Source organism: Triticum aestivum, chromosome 2A (assembly GCF_018294505.1).
Source record: "Triticum aestivum cultivar Chinese Spring chromosome 2A, IWGSC CS RefSeq v2.1, whole genome shotgun sequence".
NCBI lineage: Eukaryota > Viridiplantae > Streptophyta > Magnoliopsida > Poales > Poaceae > Triticum > Triticum aestivum.
Genome location: NC_057797.1, coordinates 558,688,654 through 558,696,367, shown reverse-complemented (window position 1 = coordinate 558,696,367; position 7,714 = coordinate 558,688,654).

The window sequence follows — 7,714 nt, the reverse complement described above, 5'->3', positions numbered from 1 at the left end:
ACGAGAGAAACGCGCATCGCTCGGCCCCCGACCTCCCACCGTAACTAGGAACTCCCCGAAATTTTCCTCCCCCTCGCTTCTACCACGGTTTTTTCCGTCATTGACAGCCCAAAGAATGTCATGCAGCTGCGTCTCCGGCCCGCCCAGGACGAAAAGCCCATTTTCTGTCATGATTTTTTGTCATAGAAGTAGGAGCCCACCACATCTATGATGATACCGGGTTTTGTCACAACTATCATCATAGAAGTGTCATATGTATGACAAAATAATTTCGTTCGGCCCAAAATGTCACGGATGTGTCTTTTTTTTGTAGTGGTGGGTCCATGATCCCTACACGAGGATGCGAAAGGGACTACTCTCATGTGTATACACTTGGAAAATGTAATTAATCCCCTATATGGATATTGTCATTGACATTAAAATATGATTAAGGGCATGATTGAACTTTCAGACACAACACCTTTTGACTTGGATTTTGACTCGAAATATGGAGCACTATCACACCATTTTTGCTTTATCTTTGTGCTCAGAAGGAATTTGAAGGTGAACTCAATTGGATTGGAAAGTGCACGAGATAAGCTTTCTTACAAAGAAAATTCACTCAATTCGGAGTCCAGGTGCAAAATTTGCAAGTGTTTGAAGTTACGTATGTCTAAAGTCTGAATCTAAGTCTAGAATCTATGAGGCTTGGCTCTAACTCTCATCGGCCAAAAGTGACATGAGAGGACTTCTTGCATAATTCCTAATCAATTCATTTTGCTTTATCTTGACACATGGTTTGTACAAGTGTCTAGTAATTTTGTAATTAGGCATGAAATAAAAATAGGTGAAGTATTTTTTTCTAGATAATATAAACAAATTACTACATATTTTTCATTGGAAATCGCCTCAAAATATACATGCATGCAATATGTTTGATCATATACAAAGTAGCCATGTATTCATCACCATCCGCTGGGCCGTGGTAGCTCTGCATCAACAAGGCGGAGCGCGGCCACCTGTTTGAGCTATTGTGGTGGAGACGGCGTAGGCGTTGGTGGACAGGAATGCTGCAACATCGGCAACTCGGTGTCGTTCGCGCCAGGCCGTAACGACTATGAGACCAGACCGTCCTGTTCAATCGTTGACCTTATCTCCACTGATGACGACGATGGTCAGACGAGGGACTCTGACATGGTGTAGGACGTAGGACACAGACATTTCGCGAAGAGCGGATTAGGGTTAGTTTTACTTTTGCTATGTGAACAAATAATCCTAATGTTAATGTAAATATTGTGACCGTTTTTATTTGATGCACTGAGTTGGTGGACGACTCCCGTAAACCTGTCATCCGAACGTGTTGGCGGAGGATTGGTGTGTCCGGTTTGAGGGAGTTTCCCTACCCCTCCCGCTGAACGTGCGTACACGGGGCAGATTAGTTACCCGAAGACTGGTTTCAAATAGCCCGATCCCTACCCTGATCCCTGCCCCTGTAATAGCTGCTGGTGATACGTCTCCAATGTATCTATAATTTTTGATGTATTCATGCCATGTTTATAATATTTTTACATGATTTTGGTATGCTTTGGTTAGAACTAACCCGGACTGACGTTGTTTTCAGCAGAACTACCGTGGTGTTGTCTTTGTGCAGAAATAAAAGTTCTCAGAATGCGCTGAAAATCAACGGAGTTTTTTTGGAAAATATAAAAAATACTAGAACGAAGAGTTACCGGAGGGGAATCCCGTGGGCCCCACGAGGGTGTAGGGCGCGCCCGTGTGCCTCGTGGACTCTCTGTGGCCCCCCTGACTTGGTCTCGACGCCAACCTCTCCTATAAATCCCCAAACCTCCAGAAAATAACCTAGATCGGGAGTTCCGCCGCCGCAAGCCTGTGTCGCCACCAAAAACCAATCGGGACCCTGTTCCGGCACCCTGCCGAAGGGGGGAATCATCACCGATGGCCATCTTCATCATCCCGGCGCTCTCCGTGACAAGGAGGGAGTAGTTCACCCTCGGGGCTGAGGGTATGTACCAGTAGCTATGTGTTTGATCTCTCTCCCGTGTTCTTGATTTGGCACGATCTTGATGTACCACGAGCTTTGCTACTATAGTTGGATCTTATGATGTTTCTCCCCCTCTACCTTCTTGTAATGGATTGAGTTTTCCCTTTGAAGTTATCTTATCGGATTTAGTCTTTAAGGATTTGATAACACTTGATTTATGTCTTGCGTGGGAGACCTATGGTGACAACGGGGTATTCTATTGATTCACTTGATGTATGTTTTGGTGATCAACTTGCGGGTTCCGTGACCATGGGAATCTATGCATAGGGGTTGGCACATGTTTTCTTCTTGACTCTCCGGTAGAAACTTTGGGGAACTCTTTGAAGTTCTTTGTGTTGGTTTGAATAGATGAATCTGAGATTGTGTGATGCATATCATATAATCATACCAATGGATACTTGAGGTGACATTGGAGTATCTAGGTGACATTAGGGTTTTGGTTGATGTGTGTCTTAAGGTGTTATTTTACTACGAACTCTAGGGATGTTTTTGATACTTATACGAATAGCCCAATGGATTGATCGGAAAGAATAACTTTGAGGTGGTTTCATACCCAACAATAATCTCTTCGTTTGTTCTCCGCTGTTAGTGACTTTGGAGTGACTCTTTTTTGCATGTTGAGGGATTGTTATATGATCCAATTATGTTATTATTTTTGAGAGAACTTGCACTAGTGAAAGTATGAACCCTAGGCCTTGTTTCGAAGCATTGCAATACCGTTTATGCTCACTTTTATCATTAGTTACCTTGCTGTTTTTATATTTTCAGATTACAAAAACATATATCTACCATCCATATTGCACTTGTATCACCATCTTGCTACCTCTTGAGCATCCGTTGGTTTTCCCTTGAAGAGGAAAGGGTGATGCAGCAAAGTAGCGTAAGTATTTCCCTCAGTTTTTGAGAACCAAGGTATCAATCCAGTAGGACACTACACGCAAGTCGCCTAGTACCTACACAAACAAACAAGAACCTCGCAACCAACGCGATAAAGGGGTCGTCAATCCCTTCAAGGTCACTTACGAAAGTGAGATCTAATAGAGATAATAAGATAAATATTTTTGGTATTTTTGTTGTATAGATTGAAAATAAAGATTGCAAAATAAACGGCGACAGAAATGGCTAGTTGACGGGAGACTAATATCATGTAAAGTAGACCCGGGGGCCATAGGTTTCACTAGTGGCTTCTCTCAAGTTAGCAAATATTATGATGGGTGAACAAATTACTGTCGGGCAATTGACAGAAAAGTGCATAGTTATGAGAATATCTAGGCATGATCATGAACATAGGAATCATGTCCGTTTCAAGTAGACCGAAACGATTCTGCATCTACTACTATTACTCCCCACATCGACCGCTATCCAGCATGCATCTAGAGTATTAAGTTCATAAGAACAGAGTAACGCATTAGGCAAGATGGCATGATGTAGAGGGATAAACTCAAGCAATATGATATAGACCCCATCTGTTTATCCTCGATGGCAACAATACAATACGTGTCGGTTCCCTTTCTGTCACTGGGATCGAACACCGCAAGAGTGAACCCAAAGCTAAGCACTTCTCCCATTGCAAGAAAGATCAATCTAGTAGGCCAAACCAAACTAATAATTCTAAGATACTTGCAAAGATATCAAATCATGCATATAAGAAATCAGAGAAGAATCAAATATTTTTCATAGATAAACTTGATCATATACCCACAATTCATCGGATCTCGAAAAACACACCGCAAAAAAGAATTACATTGAATAGATCTCCAAGAACATCGAGGAGAACTTTGTATTGAGATCCAAAGAGAGAGAAGAAGCCATCTAGCCAATTAACTATGGACCCAAAGGTCTATGGTAAACTACTCACACATCATCGGAGTGGCTATGGTGTTGATGTAGAAGCCCTCCATGATCGAATCCCCCTCCGGCAGATCACCGGAAAAGGTCCCAGACGGGATCTCATGGGTACAGAAGGTTGCGGCGGTGGAAAAGTGGTTTCGTGGCTCCCCTGGATGTTTTCATGGTATAAGAGTATATATAGGCGAAAGAAGTAGGTTGGTGGAGCTACAAGAGGCCCACGAGGGTGGGGGCGCGCCTGCCCCCCTAGGCGCATCACCCTACCTCGTGGCCGCCTCGTTGCTTCCTTGACCTCCACTCCAAGTCTCCTGGATTGCGTTTGTTCCAAAAAAAGATCCTCGCGAAGGTTTCGTTCCTTTGATATCCCTTTTCCGCAAAACACTAAAAATAGGCAAAAAACAGCAATTTGCACTAGGCCTTCGGTTAATAGGTTAGTCCCAAAAATAATATAAAAGTGCATAATAAAGCCCATTAAACATCCAAAACAGATAATATAATAACATGGAACAATCAAAAATTATAGATACGTTGGAGACGTATCAAGCATCCCCAAGCTTAATTCCTGCTTGTCCTCGAGTAGCTAAATGATAAAAACAAAAGTTTTGATGTGGAATGCTACCTAACATAATTTTGAATGTAATTATCTTTATTGTGGCATGAATGTTAAGATCCAAAAGATTCTAGAAAAAAGTTTAATATTGACATAAAAATAATAATACTTCTAGCATGCTAACCAAGCAATTATGTCTTATCAAAATAACATAGCCAAAGAAAGCTCATCCCTACAAAATCATATAGTTTGGCCATGCTTCATTTTCGTCACATAAAATGCTCCCATCATGCACAAACCCAATGGCAAGCCAAGTAATTGTTTCATACTTAGCCTTTTCAAAGTCTTTCTACTTTCACGCAATATATGAGCGCGAGTCATGGACATAGCACTATGGGTGGAGTAGAATATAATGATGGAGGTTGTGTGAGAACTAAGAAGACAAAAAAGGAGAAAGTCTCACATTGACGGCTAATCAACGGGGAATGGAGATGCCCATCAATTGATGTCAATGCAAGGATTAGGGATTGCCATGCAACGGATGCACTAGAGCTATAAATATATGAAAGCTCAACAAAAGAAACTAAGTGGGTGTGCATCCAACTTGCTTGCTCACGAAGACCTAGGGCATTTTGAGGAAGCCCATCATTGGAATATACAAGCCAAGTTCTATAATGAAAAATTCCCACTAGTATATGGAAGTGACAACATAAGAGACTCTCTATCATGAAGATCATGGTGTTACTTTGAAGATCATTTTTTATGTGGGCCTTTTTCTCTTCTTTTTTATGGCCTCTTTTTTTCGTCTGGAATCTCATCCCGACTTGTGGGGGAATGATAGTCTCCATCATCCTTTCCTCACATGGGACAATGCTCTAATAGTGAAAATCATCACACTTTTATTTACTTACAACTCAAGAATTACAACTTGATACTTAGAACAAAATATGACTCTATGTGAATGCCTCCGGCGGTGTACCGGGATGTGCAATGAATCAAGAGTGACATGGATGAAAGAATTATGAAGGTGGCTTTGCCACAAATACATTGTCAACTACATGATCATGCAAAGCAATATGACAACAATGGAACGTGTCATAATAAATGGAACAGTGGAAAGTTGCATGGCAATATATCTCGGAATGGCTATGGAAATGCCATAATAGGTAGGTATGGTGGCTGTTTTGAGGAAGATATAAGGAGGCTTATCTATGATAGAGCGTATCATATCACGGGGTTTGGATGCACCAGCGAAGTTTGCACCAACTCTCGAGGTGAGAAAGGGAAATGCACGATACCGAAGAGGCTAGCAATGATGGAAGGGTGAGAGTGCGTATAATTCATGGACTCAACATTAGTCATAAATAACTCACATACTTATTGCAAAAATTTACAAGTCATCAAAACCAAGAACTACACGCATGCTCCTAGGGGGATAGATTTGTAGGAAAAGACCATCGCTCGTCCCCGACCGCCACTCATAAGGAAAGCAATCAAAGAACACCTCATGCTTCAAATTTGTCACACAATGTTTACCATACGTGCATGCTACATGACTTGCCAACTTCAACACAAGTATTTCTCAATTCCACAATTACTCAACTAGCACAACTCTAATATTACCACCTTTATATCTCAAAACAATTATCAAGTATCAAGCTTCTCATAGTATTTAATGCACTCTAAATGAAAGTTTTATTATACCCATCTTGGATGCACTCTAATTGTATAGCCAAAGCAAATTACCATGTTGTTCTAAAAGACTCTCAAAATAATATAAGTGAAGCATGAGAGATCAATAATTTCTATAAAATATGTAACATCCCAAATTTTCAATTTGGAAATGTTATACATTAGATCATCTTTGCATATCATATTTCATTGCATTTTGGTTGATCCTTGAAATTTCATGCAACTCAAGGACCCTTGGAGAGAGTTGGGGATTTTGTTATTTTCATATTTGAGTTTTCCCAAATTTTGAAAATAGGATCATTTGATTTTATTTATTTTATCTTCAATAAATTTCTATCACAAAAATATGAGAGAGGGAATAAAATGACTTTCCCAAAATAAATAAATATTGAGGATTTAATAATAAAATCAAATAAGATTTTATTTTGGTTTTATTTGCTATTTTATTTGAATTTAGGAAAAATGCGCGTTTCTCAAAATTGCATTTAGGCCCCAAATAAATGTTCATCATGTGAGGCTTGATTTTAGAAGCCGGGGAAAATTTATTTTGGGATTTTTGGAGTGTGTTTAGTATTTCTTTTGTTTGTTTTTTCTGCGCATAATTATTTAAAAAAACGAACCGACTTCGGGCCGGGATCGGCCGGGACTCCTCCGGCTGGGCCCTTTATATAGTGCCGCCCCGGGCCGCTTTTAGCCCAAGCCGCCGCGCCACCAAAACCCTAGCCGCGTCGCGCCCAGGCCCAAGCCGCTGCCGCCGCTGCCGGACCCGCCTGCCGAGGTTGACCGCCGCCGCCGTTTTTTTAGAAAACCGTTGGTTTTCGCCGGTTTTCGTTTGGTTTTTTTAGTTTCCGTTTTTTATTAGATTGGTTTTTTCCGGTTTAGGTTAATTAGCGAGCGTTCGCTCGTTCGTTCATTTTAACGAACGCGTTCATCGTTTAGATCCAGATAACGAACGTTCGTTCGTTAATCTATTCGTCATTTTTCTTTTTCTCGGATTATTCCGTGATTATTTCTGATCGCGATTTCTGATCCGATTTTCGATCTAGTATAACTTCTCGCTCGTTTATCGGAATCAGGAGATTCAAGCGCCTGGAGTTTCGTCTCGAAACCCTCTCTCCGTTTAACCAACGCAAACAAGTTTTTGCCTCTGTAAATTTGACCTAGATTCAGAATAGTAAACGAAGCTTGTTTCTTTTTCAGTTTGTCTTTCGTTGCTTCGTTCGATTTGATTCTTTTTGCCAACCGGAGTTCTTAAGTTGAACTTTCTGGTTAGTTCTCTTATGTGAGTTTTATCTGTGCATTAGTTGAGTACTTATTGTATGCTTGTTTGTTTGCGATAGAGTACCCGGAGTGTGCCGCTTGCTACTTCGAGTCGCTAGGTTTCGGGGATCATCAGCAAGGCAAGTAACACTTTGATCATACCTCCTACTACCCAGTTTTATTGCATTAGATCAATCCTCAAACACTGCATGATTAGGATCTAATTAAATTGTGGGTTTTGGGAAGTAGATGAGGTAGTACCGATTACCTGTTCCATTATCAAACATTTGGGAGTTACTTCTACGTTTGCTTATTGCCATGCT